This window comes from Macaca nemestrina, chromosome 8 (assembly GCF_043159975.1).
Source record: "Macaca nemestrina isolate mMacNem1 chromosome 8, mMacNem.hap1, whole genome shotgun sequence".
NCBI classification, from domain to species: Eukaryota; Metazoa; Chordata; class Mammalia; order Primates; family Cercopithecidae; genus Macaca; species Macaca nemestrina.
Genome location: NC_092132.1, coordinates 124,242,805 through 124,267,574, shown reverse-complemented (window position 1 = coordinate 124,267,574; position 24,770 = coordinate 124,242,805). Strand labels below are relative to the sequence as shown.

The window sequence follows — 24,770 nt, the reverse complement described above, 5'->3', positions numbered from 1 at the left end:
GCAGCCTTGACCTCCCAGGTTCACATGATCCTCCCACCTCAGCCTCCCAATTAGCTGGGACTATAGGCATGCACAACCATGTCCAGCTCATTTTTAAATTCTTTTTGTAGAGACAAGATTTCCCTATGTTGCCTAGACTGGTCTCTAACTCCTGGGCTCAAGCCATACTCCTTCATTGGCCTCCCAAAGTGCTGGGATTACAGGTGTGAGCCACAACACCCTGCCCCAGAGGGCATTCTTTACGTTCTAACTTTATCATAATGCAATTAGAAAAATTAAAAAACTCTTTACTAAGTTACAATTATTAAATTTTGTTTGTCCCACATAAAATCAAGTGCATTTTCAGTTTTGAATGTTGAAAATTAAGGGTGAAATCTCTCATGTTGTAAATGATATTTTGCTAAGGCTGCCTTCCTCTTTGCAAGATATGTGGCCTCTTCTGTATTTTTAAAGCTCTGCACCGAAGAAGAGTCATATGAGATCAAGGACAAGCATCTGTCTTCCATGTCTTGGTCCATTTAAGCTGCTGTAAGAAAATGCCATAGACTGAGGGACTTCAACAACAGAAATTTATTTCTCACAGTTCTGGAGGCCGGGAAGTCCCAGATCAAGGCACTGGTAGTTTTGATATCTGGTGAAGGCCATCTTTTTACTGTGCCCTCACATGGCAAAAGGGCAAACAATCTTCCTTGGGTCTCTTTTATAAGGATGCTAATCCCATTCATGAGGGCTTTATCCTCATGACCTATTCATCTCCAAAAGGCCCTACCTTCTTCTTTTTTTTTTTTTTTTGAGACCAAGTTTCACTCTTGTCCCCCAGGCTAGAGTGCGATGGTGCAATCTCAGCTCACTGCAACCTCCACCTCCCAGGTTTAAGTGATTCTCCTGCCTCAGCCTCCCAAGTAGCTGGGATTACAGGCATGTGCCACCACACCTGGCTAATTTTTTGTATTTTTAGTAGAGACAGGGTTTCACCATGTTGACTAGGCTGGTCTCAAACTCCTGACCTCAGGTGATCCACCCACCTCGGCCTCCTGAAGTGCTGAGATTACAGATGTGAGCCATCGTGCCTGGCATAGGCCCCACCTTCTAATGCCACCATCGTGGGGATGGAATTTCAAACATAAATTTGGGGGATGGGACAGAGATTCAGACCATAGCACCTCACTTTCTTCTTCCTAACAGATCTTCAATTTTGTTCAGCTATCCACCCATCCATGGATTGACTTTAATCAGTCCATTCCAATGAATATTTGGCCTTTCCCTGATCCACAGGCGCATATATAATTTGCCTAATACAAGCTAAGGGAAGAACTTACATTTCACAGTTGGGGGAGGTTTTCCTTCTTCCACTGGGTGTGAATAGGGGAACATGTTGCCTATTTGCAACTGGCAGCCACCTTACCACCATGAGGGGAAGCAACAGAATGCAAAGATATAAAACATCTAGATGCTTCAAGACTTGGCTGAGCCCAAACATAGAGCCTAGTTCTTATAGATAATACATTTTCTCCCTATTTAAGCAAGAGTGAACTGAGTTGTCTGTGACTTGCAGAAATTTTGTGTCCTGTTACAAAATATCAAAACTTTGCCTCAATTTTCTAGTGTCCTGCTCTGCTGATGCAGTAAGCATCTGCCTGGTCCCAACATTGCTGGCTGCTGTAGGGATGGTTAACTGAAAAGAGGCAAGAGCATATTATACGTGTACAGTCACGCACTGCATAACAATGTTTCAGTCAATGACAGACCACATACATGACAGTGGTCTCATAAGATTATAATGGAGCTGAAAAATGCTTATCTCCAAGTGATGTCATAGCCATTGGAACATCATAGTGCAACACATTACTCATGTGTTGTGGCAAGGCTGGTGTAAACAAACCTACTGGGCTGCTAGTTGTATAAAAATATAGTACTTACCATTGTGTTACACTCACCTGTGGTATTCAGAGCAGTAACGTGCATACAGGTTTGTAGTCTAGGAGCAATAGGCTATAGCTTAGACATATAGTAGGATATATCATCTAGTTTGTGTAAGTACACTCTGTGATACTCAGACAATGACGAAATTGCCTAATGATACATTTATCAGAACTCATCCCCATTGTTAAGTGACACATGATCGTAGATATGAGGCCAGAGAAAAAGCTTTGTTTAACAAGAGATAATGGCAGCTTTGGGATGTGGCAATAAAGATATGGACAAGTGGAAAAATTAAAGATGTAACTAAGAGACGAAACTGATAAGATTCAGGGATGAACTAAATATTAAGGGAAGGGAGAGACAGGTGGCAAGCATGACCCTAGGAGTTTCTATTTTGCATAAGTAGATGGATAGTGATACACTCACTAAGCATTGGAGATCACCAGAAGAGAACAAAGTTTGATATTGAAGAATAGAATTTGATGTTTGCCAGGCACAATGGCTCACTCCTGTAATCCCAGTACTTTGGAAGGCTGAGGCGGGCGGATCACAAGATCAGGAATTGGAGACTAGCCTGACCAACATGGTGAAACACCGTCTCTACTAAAAATACAAAAATTAGCTGGGCGTGGTGGTGTGCACCTGTAATCCCAGCTACTCAGGAGGCTGAAGCAGGAGAATCGCTTGAACCTGGGAGGCAGAGGTTGCAGTGAGCCAAGATTGCACCACTGCACTCCAGCCTGGGCAACAGAGCGAGACTGTCTCAAACAAACAAACAAACAAAAATTAATGTTTGACACACTGAGTTTGAGATGCCTTTGAAATATCCAGTTTAGATTTTTCTGTAACAGCTTTATTGGTATATAATTTACCTTTTAAAAAATTATCTGGTTTTTAATAATGATGGTTATGTAACCATCATTTCTATCTAAATATTATTTTTTAATATTTTCATCACTCCAGAAAAAAAATTTCATATCCTTTAGCAGTCATTTCCTATTCTCCTTCCTCCTAACCCCTGGCAACCACTAATCTGCTTTTCTCTCTCTAATACTCGCCTTGTATTCAGCCTTCATGAGCTGTAATGGCTTTACCTGGTGGCATCCATTAGAATATTTAAGGTGACAATTTTTTTTTTTTCCATTCTGGGAGCTAACCACGTCAAGAAATCTTTGTCAGGTCACTGGATGACTAGATAGATAATAGAACAGAAACTTCAGTGACTGAACACAACTGTGAATACACACTTTTCAAAAAAAAAAAAAGTTTGAAAAAGTCAGTTAGCAAGTGGACAGCAGCAGCCTTCAAAAAGCAAAAATCAGCAATCGCTGAGGAGGAGGAGAAACTGATTTCCAATGTTACCACATTGCAATACTCAAAATATCCAGTTCTTAACAAAAAATTACAAAGCATACAAGGAAACATAAAAGTATGGCTCATTCACAAGATAAAAAGAGTTTGACAGAAACCATTCCTGAGGAAGCCCAGACACTGGAATTACTAGCCAAAGATGTCAGATTAACTCTCTTAAATATAGTCAATAGGTTAAAGGAAACCAATAAATGTTTGATGGAAAGCAGGAGAATAATGTATGAATGAATAGGGAACATCAATAAGGAAATAGTAAAAAAGAATCAAATAGAAATTCTGGAGCTAAAAATTACAATAGCTGAAATGAAAAATTCATTAGAGGAATGCAATGGCAGATTTGAGCAGACAGAAGAAAGAATCAGCAAACTGAAAGATAAAGCAATTGAAATCAACCAGTCTAAGGACCAGAAAATACAGAAGAAAGAAAAATGAACAGAGCCCAAGGAACTTCTGGGACACCATCAAGCATGTCAATATATATACACATCATAGGAGTGCCAAAGAGAGATTTAATAAAGGAAGAAAAATATTGAAGGAAATATTTTAGGAAATAATAGCTTCTCAAATTTGAGGAGAGACATGAATAAACACATCCAAGAAACTCAAGCAGGATAAACTTAAAGAGATCCACACCAAGACACATTATAGGCAAATTGTCAAAACCCAAAGACAAATATGGAATGCCGAAAGCAGCAAGAGAGATACAATTCATTATATACAAGGGATCCTCAGCAAGATTAACAACTGATTGCTCATCAGAAACCACAGAGACCAGAAGGCAGTAGGATAACACATCTAAAGTCTTGAGAAAATAAAAACGAAAACAATAAAAGACTTGACAACCAAGAATTCTAACCCAGCAAAACTATTCTTCAAGAATAAAGAATAAATTAAGATATTTCCACATTTTTTTTTAGATCTACCCTACAAGAAATGCTAACGAGAATCTTTCTGGCTGAAATGAAAGAATACTAGTCAGTAACTCAAAGCCATAGAAGAAATAAATAACACTGGTAAAGGTAACTACATAGGTAAATACAAAATCCAGTATTACTGTGTTTTGTTTAGTAACTCCTCTTTTTTCCCTATATGGTTTAAAAGACAAATATATAAAACAATAATTATGAATCTCTAGTAATGGGCCCACGATGTATAAAGATGTAATCTGTGATAATAACAATATAAGGGAAAGGGATACAGATGTATAGGAGCACAGTTTTTGTATACTATTCAAACTGGTGTTTATTAACACTAGTTAGTGTTAATTACTGTAGGTTGTTGTAAGTTTAAGTTGTTCGTTGTAGTGCCCAAGGTAACCAGTTAGAAAATAACTTTTATATATGTGGAAAGAAAAAGGTAATTAAAATCGTAGCACACACAAACAAAATCAACTAAATTTAAAAAGGAAGTGATGAAAGAACAAAAAGCATATAAGACTTACAGATATGATGCTAAAGCATAGGCAACAACAAAATTAAAAACTTTTCTGTATCAAAATATCAAGAGAGTGAAAAGACAATGCACAAAATGGGAAAATATTTGCAAATCATGTCTGATAAGGGCACAACATTCAGATTATATACAGAAACTCTACAATTCAACAACAAAAAAGCACACAACCCAGTTTTAAAGTGGGCAAAGAACGTGAATAAATATTTCTCCAAAGATGGTATACAAATAACCAAAGAATTCTCAACATCATTAGGCATTAGGGAAATGCAAATCAAATTCACAGGATACCATTTCACACCCACTAAGATGTCTGTATTCAAAACAATGAAAAATAACCTGTTGGCAAGGTCGTGGAAAAATTGGATCTCTTGCTCATTGCTGGTGGGAAGAAACATGGTACAGCCACTGTGAAAAAGTTTGACAGTTCCTCTAAAATTAAACATAGATATTCCAGCTGACCCAGCAATTTTTCTTATAAGTAAAATACCCCCAAAAAATTGAAAAAGGAACTCAAATATGTGTACCCCAACATTTATGGAAGCATTATGTACAACAGCTGCAGGTAGAAAATAGCCTAGTGTCCATTAACAGATGAATGGGTTAAAAATACGTAGTATAGGCCCAGCATGGTGGCTCATGCCTGTAATCCCAGCACTTTGGGAGGCCAAGACAGGCAGGTCACCTGAGGTCAGGAGCTTGAGACCAACCTGGCCAACATGGTGAAACCCTGACTCTACTAAAATACAAAAATTAGTTGGGTTTGGTGGAGCACACCTGCAATCCCAGCTACTCGGGAGGCTGAGGCAGGAGAATCACTTGCACCCAGGAGGTGGAGGTTTCAGTGAGCCAAGATGGTGTCACTGCACTCCAGTCTGGGTGACAGAGTGAGACCCTGTCTCAAAAAACTAACTAAATAAATAAATAAATATGTACTGTGTTCATGCAGTAGACTATAATTTGGCCATAAAAACAAGCAAAGTACTGATGCTTGCTATAGCATAAATGAACCTTGAAAACATGCTAAGTGAAGGAAGGCAGACCCAAAAGGCCTCATACAGTACGATTCCATTTATATGAACTATTCAAAATAAACAAATCTATAAAGACAGAAAGATTAGTCATTGACAGGGAATGAACAGAAAAGGAAACTGGAAGGTACAAGGCTTCCCCTTGGGGGTGAAGAGAATATTCTGAAATTAGATAAGGATAATGGTTGCACAATATTGTAAATATACTAAAATATCACTAAATTGTATGCTGTAAAATGTTTAAAATGGTGAATTTTGTTGCTATTGTCCAAACCTGTGTTTCCCTGGAAATCATATGCTAAAACTTAATCTCCAATGCAACAGTGTTAAGAGGTGGGGTCTTTGGGAAATGATTAGGCCATGAGGGCTCCACCTCCATGAATGGGATTAGTGCCCTCACAAAGAGGCCTGAGGGAGCCTGCAAGCCCCTGCTGCCATGTGAGGACACATAGAAGTCACCTTACAAGGAAGGATCCCTCACCAGACACTGAATCTGCTGGTACCTCGATCTTGGACTTCCCAGCCTCTAGAGCTGTAAGAATTAAATTTCTGTTGTTTCTAAGTTATCCCTCTTAAAGTCTTTTCTTATAGCAACCTGGATGGACTAAGACATTTGTTATGTGAATTTTACCTTTAAAAAAATTTCCATATCAGAGTTGTTAAAGAATGATGAAACTAGCACTCAATACCTGAAATAAAAGAGCAAAACTGAATTTATTGCTTCTATAATGAAGGAGAACTATATTACTACACTGGTCAGGCGTGGTCTCCAGGGGCAGACCAGACTGCTGATCTGATCTCATTTAGGGTTTTTGAGAAGTTCACAGATATACATAGGTTGACATCATCTGAAGAAGTGTGGTCACATAAGTGAGACATAACATTGATTTGTTGTCACTTGGAGGTGTTTCTAATGAAGCAAATCCATTTTTTTTTTTTTTTTTTTGAGACAGAGTCTCGCTCTGTTGCCCAGGCTAGAGTGGAGTGGTCTTGGCTCACTGCAACCTCTGCCTCTTTGGCTTAAGTGATTCTCAGGCCTCAGCCTCCCGAGTAGCTGAGATTACAGGTGCCCGACACCATGTCCACCTTGCACAGCTAATTTTTTTTTTTTTTTGAGATGGAGTCTCGTTCTGTCATCCAGGCCGGAGTGCAGTGGTGTGATCTCAGCTCACTACAACCTCTGTCTCCCAGGTTCAAGCAATTCTCCTGCCTCAGCCTCCTGAGTAGCTGGGATTACAGGTTAGAGATGGGGTTTTACCATGCTGCCCAAGCTGGTCTCGAAGTCCTGGCCTCAAGTGATCTACCCACCCACCTCCCAAAGTGCTGGGATTACAGGTGTGAGCCACCACACCCGCCCCAAATCCTTTCTTATTAGCTGATTTTCATAAGCAAAGGCTGACATTGATTGGTTGGTTTGCAAAAGCATGTTCACTGAGGCTAGTTGTCACGAATTAATTGAACAGATTTAACATTGGTTCTGGTGGCTGTTTGTTACCATGGCTACAGAACAATCAGTCTTTCCCTAAATTTGTGAGATCCTTTTTATTCTCATCCCAACTTCTTCCATGTTTTCAATAACCTCTTCTATGCTCTCTCTCAGGAGAGCCTCTGCTCTTTTTTATTCATGTATTTATTCAACAAACTGTTATGGGGTTCAGAGGAGAATAACACAGTTCCTGTCTTCAGAGTACCTACAGTCTAGAAAGGGAGCCCAGCTAAACAGTTAATTCCAATTCAGTATGGAGGAATGCCCAGGGAACCTGAAGAGGATACTCACTTTGAGAAACAGAGGGAAGTTTCACAGGAAAGGTGTGTTAGTCTGTTTTCATCCCACTGGTAAAGACATACCCGAGACTGGGTAATTTATAAAGGAAAGAGGTTTAATTGACTCACCGTTCCGCATGCTGGGGGGCCTCATAATCTTGGTGGAAGAGCGAGAGATGTCTTACATGGCGGCAGGCAAGAGAGCATGTGCAGGGGAACTCCTCTTTATAAAATCCATCAGATCTCATGAGACTTATTCACTATCAGGAGAACAGCATGGGAAAGACCCACCCCATGATTCAATTACCTCCCACCAGGTCCCTCCCTTGACATGTAGGAATTATGGGAGCTACAATTCAAGATAAGATTTGGGTGGGGACACAGTCAAACCATATCAAGAGGAAAGCCTTGACTGGACCTTGACCTTGACTCAACCTTAGCCCTTACTCTATGAGCACAAGTACACAGGACAAGGCTTGTGATGGTTAATACTGAGTGTCAACTTGATTGGATTGAAGGATGCAAAGTATTGTTCGTAGGTGTGTCTGTGAGGGTGTTGCCAAAGGAGATGAACATTTGAGTCAGTAGACTGGGAAAGGCAGACTCACCCCCACTCTGGGTGAGCACCATCTAATCAGCTGCCAGCTGAATAAAGCAGGCAGGAGAAGATGGAAGAGCAGACTTGCTGAGTCTTCTGGACTTCATCTTTCTCCTTTGCTGGCTGCCTCCTGCCCTGGAACATCAGACTACAAGTTCTTAAGCTTTTGGACTCTTGGACTTCACACCAGTGGTTTAACAGGGGCTCTCGGGCCTTTGGCCCAGACTGAAGACTGCACTATCGGCTTCCCTACTTTTGAGGTTTTGAGACTCGACTGATCCACCGCTACCTTCCTTGCCCCTCAGCTTGCAGACAACCTATCTTGGGACTTTACCTTGTGATTGTATGAATCAATTCTCCTTAATAAAATCCCTTTCATATATATATATCTATCCTATTAGTTCTGTCCCTCTAGAAAGTCCTGATTAATACAAGTCAGGAAAAGGGTCTTTCAACAGAAGCAGCTTAACAATAGTTACTAATATTCTTTGTTAATCATAGAGATAAGAAATTAATGGTTACCTACTGTGTCCTAGGCATTTTCCTAGGTGCTTTAAATGGATTGTCTTCCTAAAAGCTCACAAAGACCTTATGATTAGATACCACTAATACCTGATTTTCCAGTGGAGAAATCTTGTCAGGGAAACAAATATAATACCTAGCCCAAGGTTATTTGGTGAGTAGTACAGCCTGGATTCAAATACAGACAGTCTGACTTGGATACCTATGAAGACTAAGCTTTGATTTTTTTTTTTTAATCTTGCCCAAATTTCTATCTAAGGGGCCTGGGGAGTCATGCCCTACAAACCGCAAATCCTCATCAGATGGGTTTTATTTAACGCTATCTATCATGACTTACTTTCCAACCTGACTCTGGCATAACATCACAGGACAAGGAAGAAAATCAAAATATTTTACCCCAAAACATGTTTCTTTGCCATATCTTGATATGGCCCGGCAAAGCTGTTCTTTCTGGGGGAAAATTTGCATCTGTAAAGAATCTCTATTAACATAGCTAGATATTTTTCTTCCAGGTCCTCCCAATCCTGAAGAGATTAATTAAAACTCTAGCACCTTTTAAACATCTAAATAGGAAACACTTGTCATCTATTGTGTCTCAGGGCAGCCACTAGAAGACTTCAGAAGAACCTTGATCTCCACAAGTTTTTATTCTAACCTGAACATTTCATTTCTATCCATCTCAGGTCTTTAGACAAACTCAATCAACTGCCAATCAGAAAACGTTTAAATTTACCTATAGCCCGGGAGCCTCTGCTTTGAGTTGTCCCGCCTTTCTGCACTAAACTAATGTATTTCTTGAATGTATTTGATTGATGTCTCATGCCTCCCTAAAATGTATAAAACCAAGCTGCACCCCCACCACCTTGGGCACATGTTCTCAGGACCTCCTGAGGGCTGTGTCGGGCCATGGTCACTCATATTTGGTTCAGAATAAATCTCTTCAAATATTTTACAGAGTTTGACTCTTTTCGTTGACACCTACTTGGCCCTTCGTTGATAAATTACAAGTTCAGTAGAGGCCACCCAAGGGTAACCCACAGAAGAAGTTCTTCAATTTCTGTGTGAACTATTCGTAATCCATTTTAACAAGAATTTACAAAGTTTGAGGCACACATCACAATTTGCATTTGGAAAGTATTTTAATGTTCACAAGGTAAAATTCATTGATTTTGGTGAACTAATTGTGCACAACATGTTAATAAAATTTCAACTAATTCTACACAATGCTATATTTTAATGGCTGAAGTATTAAAAATGTATATCAGATTATTGGACAAATGATAACAGTAATAATTCTAATTGAGCTATCAGGTAAAGAAATTAAAGTAAATTTACAGAGTAACAATAATCTTATCCTTTATAAAGAAATTTATAACTGACCAGGTACAGTGGCTCATGCCTATAATTCCAGCACTTTGGGAGGCCAAGGTAGGAGGATTGCTGGAACCCAGGAGTTCAAGACCAGCCTTGGTCACATAGGAAGACACCTCTCTACAAAAAATACAAAAATTAGCAGGCATGCTGGCACCTGCCTGTAGTTTTAGCTACTCAGAAGGCTGAGACAGGAGGATGGTTTGAGCCTGGGAGGTCGAGGCTGCAGTGAGCCGTGATCACACCACTGCACTCCAGCCTGGATGACAGAGCAAGCCCTGTCTCAAAAAAAAAAAAAAAAGAGAAGAAAGAAAAGAAAAAAAATTCTAACTACTGCCATCCTCAAAAAGCTAAGAATGATTGCTCTGAGATTTTCAACAGGGAAAGATGACTAATACATCCTTAATGTTTGCTTCCATTTGCATTTCTATCTCGATGTTAATTATTGCTTAAGTTATGCATTTTGCCTTGGTTACCATTTTTCCTAATTAAGGATTTGGGGGTCAAGAGGTAAAAACACTACTTCAAACTAGCTTAAGCAAAAGGCCTTTTCTGGGAGGCCTTGGAGATAGCTCATGGATTCCAAGAGCACTGAGGATAGCCGGCCCCACAAATGGCTGGACCAGGAAGCCGGCGCTGGCTGACTGTGCTTTTGTTCTCTCTCAAATTTGTCTGCTCTGTAGGTCTCTCAGCAGTCACATGTGGTCGCTGCTTATGCATGCACAAGACCCACCGTGGCAGCTCTCAGCTCCCTGGTTTTTGTGTCTTCTGTTGCTTGCCCTGCAGGAATGACTAAGTAGCATTTCACAGTCCCAATCTGAAACTCTTAGGATCCAGAGAGTGTGGTCCTGTATTGCAAGCACAACTACTGCTCCTGAACAGGGGCAGCTCTCAGGAAAGAGGGGCAGGAACTGAGAGAAATCATCCATGTCTCCTACTCCACTCATTTGAAAAGGAATTTGCTTGTCTAAGTATTCCCGAATTTCAGAAAAAAGAGATAGGAGAAAGGGTTAATGGACCAGACCAGGGGAGCAGAGACAAAAGGAGTCTCTGGCCTGGTCCAGGTCGGTCTTTCAAGGAAGAGTGTTTTAGGTGGCAGGGACAAAAGGAATCTGGGCCTGGTCCGGTTGGTCTTTCTTTTTTTTTTTTTTTTTTTTGACATGGAATCTCATTCTGTCGCCCAGGCTGGAGTGCAGTGGCCGGATCTCGGCTCACTGCAAGCTCCGCCTCCGGGGTTCACGCCATTCTCCTGCCTCAGCCTCCCGAGTAGCTGAGACTACAGGCGCCCACCACTTCGCCCGGCTAATTTTTTGTATTTTTTAGTAGAGACGGGGTTTCGCCGTGTTAGCCAGGATGGTCTCGATCTCCTGACCTCGTGATCCACCTGTCTCGGCCTCCCAAAGTGCTGGAATTACAGGCTTGAGCCACCGCGCCCGGTCAGGTCGGTCTTTAAAGGAAGAGTGTTTTAGGTGGCAGAACCTTCAGAGGCAGATGCAAAGTTCTTATCATGAGTGACTGCCAGACGGTGTCAGTTAAGACAGCCATTTCGAGCTGCTGAAAGCCTGACCTTTTATAGTCACAGAGTCCTCTGGTGAGAACTGATCCTGGAGGAGTGTGCTTGTTTGTGTCTTTATCTGGTTGGATGCAGTCTTTATCTTTTTATTTGTTTATTAAACAAAACATCTTATCCTTGTTGGCAGAGTCCCCTGTGAAATATAAAATGGAGTATTTTTCTAAGATGGAGTTAGTTATGTCAGGGGTGCTCAATACAGTAATGGATGACTGTGAGCACTCCCTTCAGCTGTGATTATTCTAGTCTAGGGTCCCATTTGCCATGGACCTCACAGAAGGGTTACATCAGATTATGAGAGTCCGTGGAAGCCCTTGACCTTGGCTGTGCATTGACACCCCCAGGCCAGACCTCAAAATCTCTGAAAAACTTTAAAAGTTTCCCAGGTGGCACATACGTAAAATAATTACACTTGAATTTGCAAGACAAGGCTAGAAATTTTTTTGCAGATTTTAGTTTTATTATAAATATAAGTCACATTCAGTACATGAAATTTGGGAAAAAAGGAAAGAAAAGGAAAACACATTCACAATCCCAACATAAAGAGACAACTACTTTTTTTTTTTTTTGAGATGGAGTCTCACTCTGTTGCCAGGCTGGAGTGCAGTGGCGTGATCTTGGCTCACTGCAACCTTTGCCTCCCAGGTTCGAGTGATTCTCCTGCCTCAGCCTCCCGAGTAGCTAGGACTACAGGCACATGCCACCATGCCCAGCTAATTTTTTAATTTTTATTTTTAGTAGAGACGGGATTTCAGCATGTTAGCCAGATGGTCTCGATCTCTTGACCTCATGATCTGCCTGCCTCGGCCTCCCAAAGTGGTGGGATTACAGGGGTGAGCCACCACACCCGGCCAAGAGACAAGTACTGATACCACTTTACTAGATTATCTTTTGTCTTTTCTTTCTTCTTCTTTTTTTTTTTTTTTTTCTGAGAGGGAGTCTTGCTCTGCTGCCCAGGCTGGAGTGCAGTGGCGTGATCCTGCATGATCTCAGCTCACTGTAACCTCTGCCTCCCAGGTTCAAGTGATTCTCCCAACTTAGCCTCCTGAGTAGCTGGGACTACAGGCACGCACCACCACACCCAGCTACTTTTTGTATTTTTAGTAGGTATGGGGTTTCACCATGTTGCCCAGGCTGCTCTTGAACTCCTGAGCTCAAATAATATGCCAGCCTTGGCCTCCCAAAGTACTGAGATTACAGGCATGAGCCACTGTGCCTGGCCTCATCTTACTAGATTTTCTACTAGTGTTTTTCTTATCCATAATTTAATTTAATTTATTTATTGAGACAGAGTCTTACTCTGTTACCTAAGCACAATCATGGCTTACTGCAGCGTCCACCTCCCAGGCTCAAGTGATCCTCCCACCTTAGCCTCCTGAGTAGCTGGGACTACAGGTACATGCCACCATGCCTGGATAATTTTTCAAGGTTTATGTAGAGATGATGTTTCACTGTATTGCCCATGCTGGCCTCCAACTCCTGGCCTCAAGCAGTCTTCCTGCTTTGGCCTCCCAAAGTGTAGTTTCTTTTAAACCTTGCCTGGAGGCACCTGGAAATTTGTGAGAGGAACTTTGAGTTAACACCCCTGATTTCTGAGAGCCAACCTACACTGATGTTCCCAAAGTCTCTCCCAAAGATGGTATAACCAGGATAGGAGGTAAGTTCCCAGGCCCAGAGGGAGCACCGCAGGACTTAATACCATCCAAGTGATGGGAGCCAGTTGCCAGCTGACAGTGGCTTTTCCTGCCCTTCCAGTGAAGGTGTCACGTTGTCTCTCTCAGATTTCGGAAAGCCCCTCAAAAATGGCTTCCTGCTGGGCGCGGTGGCTCACACCTATAATCCCAGCACTTTGAGAGGCCAAGGCGAGTGGATCACCTGAGTTTGGGAGTTCGAGACCAGCCTCACCAACATGGAGAAACCGTGTCTCTACTAAAAATACAAAATTAGCCAGGCATGGTGGTGCATGCCTGTAGTCCCAGCTACTCGGGAAGCTGAGGCAGGAGAATCCCTTGAACCTGGGAGGCAGAGGTTGCAGTCAGCCAAGATCACACCATTGCACTCCAGTCTGGGCAATGAGAGTGAAACTCTGTCTCAAAAAAACCAAAAAGGCTTCCTAGTGGCAAGAGTTCTTGTCAATGGGCAGCTGTCCTCCTCTCTGGAAATCTAAATTCTCTTTTAAAAGTTTATATTTCAATTAGGTTATTGTGCATAATTATTTTGTGTAGTTTTGTAGGGCTACTCAGGAGAAGTGAAACAGCTTAAAGAAATGATGCAGGCCAAGCACAGTCGTGGCTCAGGCCTGTAATCCCAGCACTTGGGAGGCTGAAGGGGAGGATCACTTGAGCCCAGGAGTTTGAGACCAGCCTGGGCAACATGGTGAAACCCTGTCTCTACTAAAAATACAAAACTTAGCCAGGCATGGTGGTGCAAGCCTGTAGTCCCAGTTACCTCAGTAGGCTGAGGTGAGAGGATCGCTTGAGCCTGGGAGGTCGAGGCTGTAGTGAGTCAAGATCATGCCACTGTACCCCAGCCTGGGCAGCACAGTGAGGCACTGTGTCAAAAAACAAAAAAACAAAAAGAAATGATTACATATATACTACATATTTGTCCAAAAAAAAAAAAAAAAAGAGTCCAACACTGTAAAATATTTGAAGAGATTTATTCTGAGCCAAATATTGTCGCAGACAAAACTCCTCAGACACCGAGTTAAAGAAGGAAGGGGTTTATTCGGCTGGGGGCATCAGCAAGACTCCTGTCGCAAGAGCCGAGCTCCCCAAGTGAGCAATTCCTGTCCCTTTTAAGGGCTCACAACTCTAAGTGGGTGCACGTGAGAGGGTTGTGATTGATTGAGCAAGCAGGGGGTACGTGACTGGGGGCTGCATGCACTGGTAATGAGATCGGAACAAAACAGGATAGGGATTTTCACAGTGCTTTTCTGTACAATGTCTGTAATCTATAGATAACATAACCGATTAGGTCAGGGGTCGATCTTTAACTACCAGGCCCAGGGTATGGTGCCGGGCTGTCTGCTTGTGGATTTCATTTCTGCCATTTAATTTTTACTTTTTCTTTCTTTGGAGGCAGAAATTGGGCATAAGACAATATGAGGGGTGGTCTCCTCCCTTAATATGAGTGACCAATGAATGGCCTGTGACACAGCCCCAGAAGATCCTAAGAACATGTGCCCAAGGTGATCAGGCTACAGCTTAATTTTATATTTTTTTATACATTTTAGGGAGACATGTAATCAACACATGTAAGATGTACATTCGTTTCATCTAGAAAGGTGGGACATTGGAAGGTGGGGGTGGCATTCCAGGTCATAGGCAGATTCAAAGATTTTTTGATTGGCAATTGGTTGAAAGAGTTCTTTTCTAAAGACCTGGAATGTCTGGGTGAAGATAAGGGGTTGTAGACATGAAGGTTTTATTATGTAGATGAAGCCTCCAGGTAGCAGGCTTCAGAAAGAATAGACTGTAAATGTTTCTTTTCAGACTTAAAGAGTCTGTCCTATCAGTCTTCAGGTCTCTGTGTTGATGTTAATGTTGGTCAGCTGGGCCTGAATTGCAAAAGGGAGGAGGGAATGAGGAGGCATGTCTGACATGTCCCCTTCCCATCATGGACCGAACTAGTTTTTCAAGTTAACTTTGGAATGTCCTTGGCCAAAGGGACAGGGTCCATCAGTTGGCTTAGAATACTATTTTTGGTTTACTTATTTATATGCACACACACCTGCATACATTGTTCCTGAGGACAAGTGCAAAGATTATGTGTCTATGACTACACATGATTTATATTGAAAAGGAGAGTAAGTCAGACTTCATTCTAGAAGACTTGACACCCCACAAGTCCATTACAATCCATGGGCAGTGATGGAAATGACAAAGCCTCCTTCCAGACTACAGGTTGAGTATTCCTTCTCTGAAGTGCTTGAGACCAGAAGTGTTTTGCATTTGAGAGTGTTTTTATTTTTTTTTAATATTTACATTATGTAATTACCAGTTGAGCACCCTAATCCAAAAATCTGAAATCCAAAATGCTCCAATCCTTTGAGCATCATGTCAGTGTTCAAAAAGTTTTGGATTTTGGAGCATTTTGTATTTTGTATTTTTTGGATTAGGGATGCTCAACCAGTTCCTAGTAATAGAGAAAAGGCCTTTGCCCCCTGCCACGCCCAAAAAGAGACTTTTCTGTTTTGTTTGCATAAAATACCACTGTTTCAACAAAGTAAACATTAGCAGAATAATTCAACAAGAATGGTGGTGGTTTTCCTTCCTAGTAAAAAGTACAAATATACCTCCTAGTCTTCAGAATTTAAGAACAAACAAAGCCTTCACAATTGATCACTCTTTAGAAAATCATGCCAAACATTTGTTTCCCTGATGTGTATGCTTCCTCTTTCTAACAGTAATTTGCAGGGGTTTAAGATTGAGAATGTGTATACATCAAGATTAATAAAGTAGAAATGAACAGAACAACAGGGAATGTGGAGAAGCAGATGTACTACCCCTGACTAACTAACCACTGTGACTGATTGTGAGATGATTTGACTTTGAGACCAGGTACACAAAGCAGTTAGCAGAAAACCTGGAACACAGGAGGTGCTAATAAATGGTAGCTAATAGTATTATATTTCACAACCAATATTATACTTCTCACCCATGTTGTGTCACTAAATGAAGTTGCAGCTACACTCATTCTTTTTTTTTTTTTTTTTTTAATTTTTGAGATGAAGTCTCACTGTGTTGCCCAGGCTGGTCTCAAACTCTTGGCCTCAAGTGATCCTCCTGCCTCAGCCTCCCAAAGTGCTGGGATTACAGGCTGGAGCCACTGTTTCCAGTACATCAATTCTTAAGGCTTTAAAATAATTCTGGAACAAGACACCATTGGGTGGACCCTCCAGCCCAGTCCAGCATCAAGTTCTACTGGACAGTGTGTGAGCCCACTCTTAGTTTTTTTTTTTTTTTTTTTTTTTTTTTTTTTAATAGATATGAGGTTTTGCTATGTTGCCCTGGCTAGTCTCGAAATTCTGGGCTCAAATAATCCTTCCACCTTGGCCTCTCAAAGTGCTGGGATTACAGGTGTGAGTGAGCCATCATGCCCAGCTGCATTCTTTTGACCCAGGAACTTTTGAGCCTTGCGTTTCAGGAAATAAAAAACAATAATTAAACTCACAGTATTCTTTCACCATAAGTTTAGTTCTTCCTTCTCTGCCTGGAAAATTTGGAAGCAATAAGGTCCCCAATATATTGGTCTGAAAAACATCTCTGTGATTTTTGGTAGCCATGACAAATAAGGAAAAAGAGTAAGGCTGTTGTTTCATCACACGATGAAACAATAAAGGAAGCTTTCAGCTAGAAGGTCCTCAGAAAATATTTCCAGTGCAGGTCAGAGAGACTGCAGAATCTAACCAAACAGGATTTTCCTCTTATCACTGCACATCTGGATCTGAGATTACTGCCCTCAATAACCAACTGGTACACCCTTAAGACCCCAGAGCTGCCTAGAGTCTCCCAGCAATGCCCAAGTGTGGGGTGTGGAGAGAGAATCTCACTTGCTACAACAGACAGTGGTTTGGCGTCAATAGCACAACTGCTGACCTTGGAAAAAGCCAGCAAGAGGCCGGGCGCAGGGGCTCACGCCTGTAATCCCAACACTTTGGGATGCTGAGGCAGGTGGATCACCTGAGGTCAGGGGTTCGAAAGCAGCCTGGCCAGCATGGTGCCACCGTGTCTCCACTAAAAATACAAAAAAAAAATTAGCCAGACATGATGGTGCACACCTGTAATCCCAGCTACTAGGGAGGCTGAGGCAGGAGAATTGCTTGAACCTGGGAGACTAGTAAGCCAATACAGTGCCATTGCACTCCAGCCTGGGCAATAAGAATGAAACTCTGTCTTAAAAAAAAGAAAAAAAGAAAGAAAAAGCCAGAAAGATCCCATCTAGGCCTAAAGGCCAAGGTTCTCTTTATGCCTTCCTATAGCTCTTCCCTTTTGCCTCCCTCCAAATCCTTAGACTCTTCCATTTTTTTTTTTTTTTTAGAGGTACTTAACCTTGAAGGAGGCAGGATAGCAACTGGCTCACACACGCCATGCGGCTCTTCTGATCATGAGAAGAGGGCTTTGTTTCTCTAACTGCTGCACGTCATGACCTTCATCAATCAGCCTGATACCCGATCCTTCAGCCGAGGAATAGCAGATCCTTAAGAAGCTTTTTTTCTTGTTTTTCTCCTGGAATGTTCCTACCAAAAGATCAAAACCATGCTCAGAAAAATGTCTGCCTAGTATCTACCAGATATATTTTTTCTTTTTTTGAGGCAGAGTCTTGCTTTGTTGCCCAGGTTAGAGTGCAGTGGTGTGATCTCAGCTTCCTGAAGTCTTGAAATCTCAGCCTGGGCTCAAGCAAAATCCCTTCCTGCCTCAGCCTCCCTAGTAGCTTGGACTACAGGCATGCACTGCTACATCCGGCTAATTTTTGTTTTTTTTTGTAGAGATGGGGTTTCACCATGTTGTCCAGACTGGTCTCCAGCTCCTGGGCTCAAGTGATCCACCTGCTTTGATCTCCAAAATTGTTGGGATTATAGGTGTTATACCATGCCTGGCATTTTTTATTTTTTTTGAGACAGGGCATTGCTCTGTCACCCAGGCTGGGGTGCTATGGTGACATCATAGCTCACAAAAGTCTCAAACTCCTAGGCCCAAGCAATCTTCCCACTTCAGCCTCCTGAGTAGCTAGGACTACAGGCATGCACCACCATACCTGACTAATTTTTAAATTTTTTTAGAGATGGGGTCTCACTATGTTGCCCAAGCTGGTCACAAACTCTTGGCCTCAAGGAGTCCTCCTGCCCTGGCCTCCCAAAGTGCTGGAACTACAGGGATAAGTCACTGCACCCAGCCAACAATTGCTATTTATTAATATTATTGTTATACAGATCCTCAGTAAATTTCAAATGAGAGCAGAGTTTCTAAATTAGAGCATAACACTATTAAAATATTGGAGAGTTTGGAATTTGGGGAGGTATAATGGAAGAAATCTCCTTTGTTAAGTAGAGACAAAAACCCAATTCTTTGTTTTTTCTTTTTGAGATAGTGTCTTGCTGTGTCACCCATGCTGGATTGCAGTGGCCTAATCATGGCTCACTGCAGCCTCGAACTCCTGGGGTCAAATAATCCTCCCGCCTCAGCTTCCTGAGTAGCTGGGACCACAGACACATGCCACTATGCCTGGCTAATTTTTAAATTATTTTTTGTAGAGACAGAGTTTCACTATGTTGCCCAGGATGGTCATGAACTCCTGGGCTCAAGCAGTCCTCCTGCCTCAGCCTCCCAAGTGCTGAGATTACAGGCGTGAGTTGCCACACCCAACTGCAGCTATTTTAAAATCCCAGCTTGCTCCCTGTTGAGCTAGGTCTGTCAATCCAGAAGCCAGCCTCATTCTCTGCTGCCTCCCTCTATTTTCCATGTCCACCCCTGCCTTTCTTTCTGTGGATGATTTATACTAGGATCTCCCAATGGCTCCCTTTACTTCAGTTAGTTTGAGTGGGGTTTCAGTGAGACACTCGAAAACAAAGACCACTGACTAATGCAGGCAGGGGGAGCTGAGCAGTGAGGGACAGGGCACAGAAGCCAAAAGACCACAGAGAGGCAGAGACCAAACCACGTCCCCAGCACCCACTCAGGGTCTGGCACAGAGTAGGCCCTCAAAGAGGATTTGGCGAATCAATGGCAGACAGGCAGCCAATGAGAGCACCTGCTCCTCAGTGCGCAGAAAAGTGGCCCTGCTGCCCGGGCCACTCTGCACCCCAGTCTCACCCCCGGATCTGAGCTTCATCCCACACATAGTGAGTCCTCGCTGTGTGTCTGCCGCAGGTCACCATGAGGCCGGGAGGGCCATGCCGGGATGAACTGTTTGCAATCAACTTGACCATCACCCTCTGCACACTTTAGATGATCCCAGTGAGTCGCTTGCAACCAAGTGCCTCATTTGCTTTATGTCCCAAGAACTGCACCATAAGGTTGACAGGGAGGATTGGGGAGGTGTTGGTCAAAGGACACAAAATATCAGACAGGAGGAATAGTTCAAGAGATGCATTGGACATTGTATTAGTTCACTTTCACACTGTTATAAAGAACTGCCTGAGACTGGGTAATTTATAAAGGAAAGAGGTTTAATTGACTCATACTTCCATAGGACTGGGGAGGCTTCAGGAAACTTACAATCACCGCAGAAGGCAAAGGCGAGGCAAGGACCTTCTTCAGAAGGTGGCAGGAGCGGGGCAGGGGTGGGGTACATGGAGAGAACCGCTTTTTTTTTTTTTTTTTGAGACAGAGTTTCGATCTTTTTGCCCAGGCTAGAGTGCAATGGCATGGTCTCAGCTCACCACAACCTCTGCCTCCCAGATTCAAGTGAATCTCCTGCCTCAGCCTTCCTAGTAGCTGGGATTACAGGCATTTGCCACCATGCCCGGCTAATTTTGTATTTTTAGTGGAGACGGGGTTTCTCCATGTTGGTCCGGCTGGTCTCAAACTCCTGACCTCAGGTGATCCGCCTGCCTCAGCCTCCCAAAGTGCTGGGATTACAGGCGTGAGCCACCACACCTGGCCATAAGAGAACCACTTTTAAACCATCAGATGTCGTCGTGAGAACTCAGTATCACAAGAATAGCAAGGGGAAAATCCACCCCCATGATCCAATCACCTCCCACCAGGCCCCTCCCGTGACACATGGGGATTACAGTTCGAGATGAGGTTTGGGTGGGGACAGAGAGTCAAACCATATCAGACATCATGGTGACTACAGTTAATAACAATGTATTGTATTCTTGAAAATTGCCGAGAGTACATTTTACGTGTTCTCACCACCAAAAAATAAATATACGAGGTAATGCATGTGTGAAATAGCTGGAAGCCAGGCACAAAGGCTCACCTGTAATCCCAACACTTCGGGAAGCCAAAGCTAGCAGATCACTTGAACCCAGGAGTTCAAGACCAGCCTGGATAACATAGCGAGACCCTGTCTCTAAAAGTAATCTTTAAAATTAGTGAAGTGTTGGCCGGGCGCGGTGGCTCAAGCCTGTAATCCCAGCACTTTGGGAGGCCGAGACGGGTGGATCACGAGGTCAGGAGATCGAGACCATCCTGGCTAACACGGTGAAACCCCGTCTCTACTAAAAAATACAAAAAACTAGCCGGGCGAGGTGGCGGGCACCTGTAGGCCCAGCTACTCGGGAGGCTGAGGCAGGAGAATGGCGTGAACCCAGGAGGCGGAGCTTGCAGTGAGCCGAGATCCAGCCACTGCACTCCAGCCTGGGTGACAGAGCGAGACTCCGTCTCAAAATAAATAAATAAATAAAATAAAATAAAATTAGTGAAGTGTGACGGTGTGTACCTGTGCTCCTAGCTACTCAGGAGGCTGAAGCAGGAGGATCACCTGATCCCAGGAGGTGGAGGCTGCAGTGAGCCATGACTGCACCATCACACTCCAGCCTGGATGACAGAGTGAGACCCTGTCTCAAGAAAAATAAAGAGAGAGAGAGAAAGAAATTTTACACCATGAATATATACGATATTTACCCATCAGTTACAAACAGAAGAGAAGGATGAGCATTTGAGTTGTACAAATGAGATTAAGGCTCAGAGAGATCAGGCAGCCTGCCCAGGGCACAGTGCTAGCAGGTAGCCATAGCGTGGTGTCCAGCAAAAGCTTGCCCAAGTGCCATGCTTCTTCCTGAATTCCCTCTACTCAGAATTTTGTTTCCTTTCTAGGTATCACCTCAACCCATCCTTTCCTTTCCTCCTGCCCCTTCTTAGTCTTCAGGAATAACTTAGGGCCATGAATCACTGTAGAGAGAAGAGGCCTGTTTCAGAGGGAGGAGCAGGGATAGGGACACAACAATCGGTGGTGTCATCCGGCTTCCTGGGGCTCTGGTGCCTACACTGCCAGATCTCACCAATTCCTGTAGCCCCATCCCTGTTGGTTATCTAGATGCTGCCTCCAGGGCCCCCACTGTCTGCCTACTGATGCTATATCCCTGGCCCCAGTTTCACTCAGATCATTGCAAGCTTCTGGTGTCAGCTGTGCTCACTCAGCACTTGGCCTCTTGGTTCACTGCGAGTGTCCGTGATGTCATCCCGGCCTACACTACAGCTTAGTGTGGACCTCAAAGACTCCGAGCTGCAATCAGGAATCCCACTCTGTTCTCTTCACCATCCCCTCCCCTCTGTGCTCCATCCCATCCTGGAGGCTGCTCTGCAGGTCTGAAGCTCTCCCCCATTCCTTCCACCTGGCTGCTTGTCCCTGTCTTCCATGTCTCAACCCAACCCCCACTTCTCCAGAAAGCCCTTCCTGATGACTCCAGCCATTGCCGCTTCCCCTGCCTCAGCCCCTCGACAAGCGCCATCTTCATCATGCATGGGGGCACTTGACTTAGAATTTTTTTATAATTACATCTTCTTCTATTCTCTAATGGTTTAATATTTTCCTCTATTGTATTTCTTTAAAGATCAAGAGCTACATCACAGCATGATTACATAACCTTGCACAGAAGTTTTATGTCTAGCACAGAACTTACACTCATAGGAAGTGCTCAACAATGAATCCTCATAAAGTTAGTAAATCAAAAATTGACTAGATGCACATGTGACAGTACATCTAGACACACCAGATCTACAGAAGCATAGCTAAGTCTATTATTCAGGAAAAAGCTTTTTAAATTTTTTTATTTGATATGGAGTCTTGCTTTGTTACCAGGCTGGAGTGCAGGGGCACGATCTCAGCTTACTGCAACCTCTGCCTCCCGGGTTCAAGCAATTCTCCTGCCTCAACCTCCCAAGTAGCTGGGACTACAGGCGCATGCCACCACACCCAGCTAATTTTTGTATTTTTAGTAGAGACAGGTTTTCACCATGTTGGCCAGGGTGTTCTCGATCTCTTGACCTTGTGATCCATCTGCCTTGACCTCCCAAATTGCTGGGATTACAGGTGTGAGCCACCGTGCCCAGCAATTCCTTTTTTTTAAATAGGGTCTCGCTCTGTCACTCAGACTAGAGAGCAGTGGTGTTGTCTTGGCTCACTGCAACTTCGACTCCCCAGGCTCAAGTGATCCTCCTGCTTCAGCTTCCCATGTAGCTGGGACTACAGGAACGTGCCAGGACACCTGGCTAATTTTGTTTATTTTTTATAGAAATTGGGTCTCGCAATGTTGCCCAGGCTGGTCTCAAACTCCTGGGCTCGAGCAATCCTCCCACTTCAGCCTCCCAAAGTGCTGAGATTAAGCAGGAGCCACCGTATCTGGCCAAAAAAGCATTTTTTATTTGAGTGCCTTCTGTTTTCTTATAACTGAGCTACCCTGAAGAAGAAAGGCATACAAGATGAGAATAAGCTACAGCCTCTGCTCTCTAAGATTTATAGTCTACTGGGGGAGCAGAACCGTAAATTAATGATTGTAGTGCAACGTGACAAATGCAATAATTAAAGTAGCTGTGACATTCCATAGTGGGGGCAGAAGTCAGAGCTGCTATGATGGCTCATAGAGCAGACTTCACAGAACACTTGATTTGGGTCTTGAAGGATGTGTAGAAGTTTGCCAGTTATAATTAAAAGGCCAAGCGTGGTGGCTCATGCCTGTAATCCCAGCACTTTGGGAGGCTGACGCAGGAAGATTGCTTAAGCCCAGGATTTCAAGACCAGCCTGTGCAACATAGTGAACCCCATCTCTATTATTAAAAAGTTTAAATTTTAAAAAAATAAATAAATTAATTAAAGGGGGAAAAAAGTTGTTTAGGCTGGGCATGGTGGCTCACACCTGTAATCCCAGCACTTTGGGAGGCTGAGGCAGGCGGATCACCTGAGGTCAGGAGTTTGAGACCAACCTGGCCAACATGGCAAAACCCCACCTCTACTAAAATACAAAACTTAGCCAGGCGTGGCAGTGCACGCCTCTAATCCCAGCGACTCGGGAGGCTGAGGCAGGAGAATCACTTGAACCTGGGAGGTGGAAATTGCAGTGAGCCGAGATGAAGCCACTGCACTCCAGCCTAGGCAACAGAGAAAGACTCTATCAAAAAAAAAAAAAAAAGTTCATTTACTCTGGAAGTTATCATCATTTACCCCATCTATGGATGCCAGCCCATCTGCGCAGTCATTTTCATGCTGGACCAAGAGCTGGGAGACACCTTGTGCAAGGCTCCCCTAATTCTAGTAGAATATCCTTGTAGGACCAGTTCCCTGGGATTTGCGCGTGACCTACAATCTTAGTTTCAATGTAACATCATCCAAAGTAATTAAAAATACTTTACCCAGAGATTGACATTAAATTCCCTTCTCTGTACCCAATTAAAAAAAAAGAAGAGCCTTATTAGATCTAAAATAAGCCCTGATTCGAAACAGCCTGTTTGAAAATCAATAAACTCTTCTTAATCCCTCCAGTGGAAAAAGAGAGAGGCTCCTCTGTGTCTTCCCTAAAAAGTCAGTATTTATACAAAGCCTCAGGTTGCTGGATTTGGAGACACAGAGGTGGCCTGTCCCTCCCCGCAGCCGCCTGCACCCTCTGAGTTCTGCCTGACTTATTTGGCTATAACTAATCTCTGCTCTAGGCTTGCTTACATTTTTGGGTTACCCTTTCGCCTGGAATGCATCTCAATGTTCTCATTAGAGCTGTCTCCCCAGCCCTGGCCCTCGCTCTCCTTTTGTTGCTGTTACTTTCTGTCCTGCCATAAGTAATCTTGACTGCTCCCAGCATGCAGCCAAGTCCTGGTGTGTTCCCCATCACTCTGACACTTTCTGCTCCCACGCAGGCCAGGCTGAGGCCCCGGGATGCTTCCCTCCCTCCCTCCCGTCTCCACAGCCAGGCAGCTTGAGTATTTACGGTAGGCTTTTTTAAACTAATTTTTTAAATTATAAAATATATTGTATGCTTTTTATAGAAAACTGTAAAGGAAAATATTTAGAAAATCCTTGTAATCCACCACCCAGAGTCAAACAGATTTTTGGCATAATCCTATTTAAGAATATGTTTTGCTGGGCACAGTGGCTCGCGCCTGTAATCCCAGCACTTTGGGAGGCTGAGGTGGGAGAATCACTTGACCCCAGGAGTTCAAGACCAGCCTGAGCAACATAGCGAGACCCTGTCTCTAGAAAAAGACAAAACAAAACCAAAAAAAAAACAAAA

The 24,770-nt window shown here is 43.2% G+C and overlaps 1 protein-coding gene and 1 pseudogene across 1 annotated transcript in view; both read left to right on the top strand.

Annotated features, from left to right (window-relative positions):
- LOC105481972 (heat shock cognate 71 kDa protein pseudogene) overlaps positions 1–24,770 on the top strand; it is a 54,807-nt pseudogene that overhangs the window by 8,518 nt on the left and 21,519 nt on the right.
- The window catches only part of LOC105481975 (dynactin subunit 6), a 61,665-nt gene extending 36,895 nt beyond the window's left edge, over positions 1–24,770 (top strand). Inside the window, exon 7 of the mRNA XM_011741776.2 lies at positions 1–24,770. This exon is cut by the window's left edge and continues 8,552 nt beyond it. The gene's annotated coding sequence lies outside the window, so the exon portion shown is untranslated.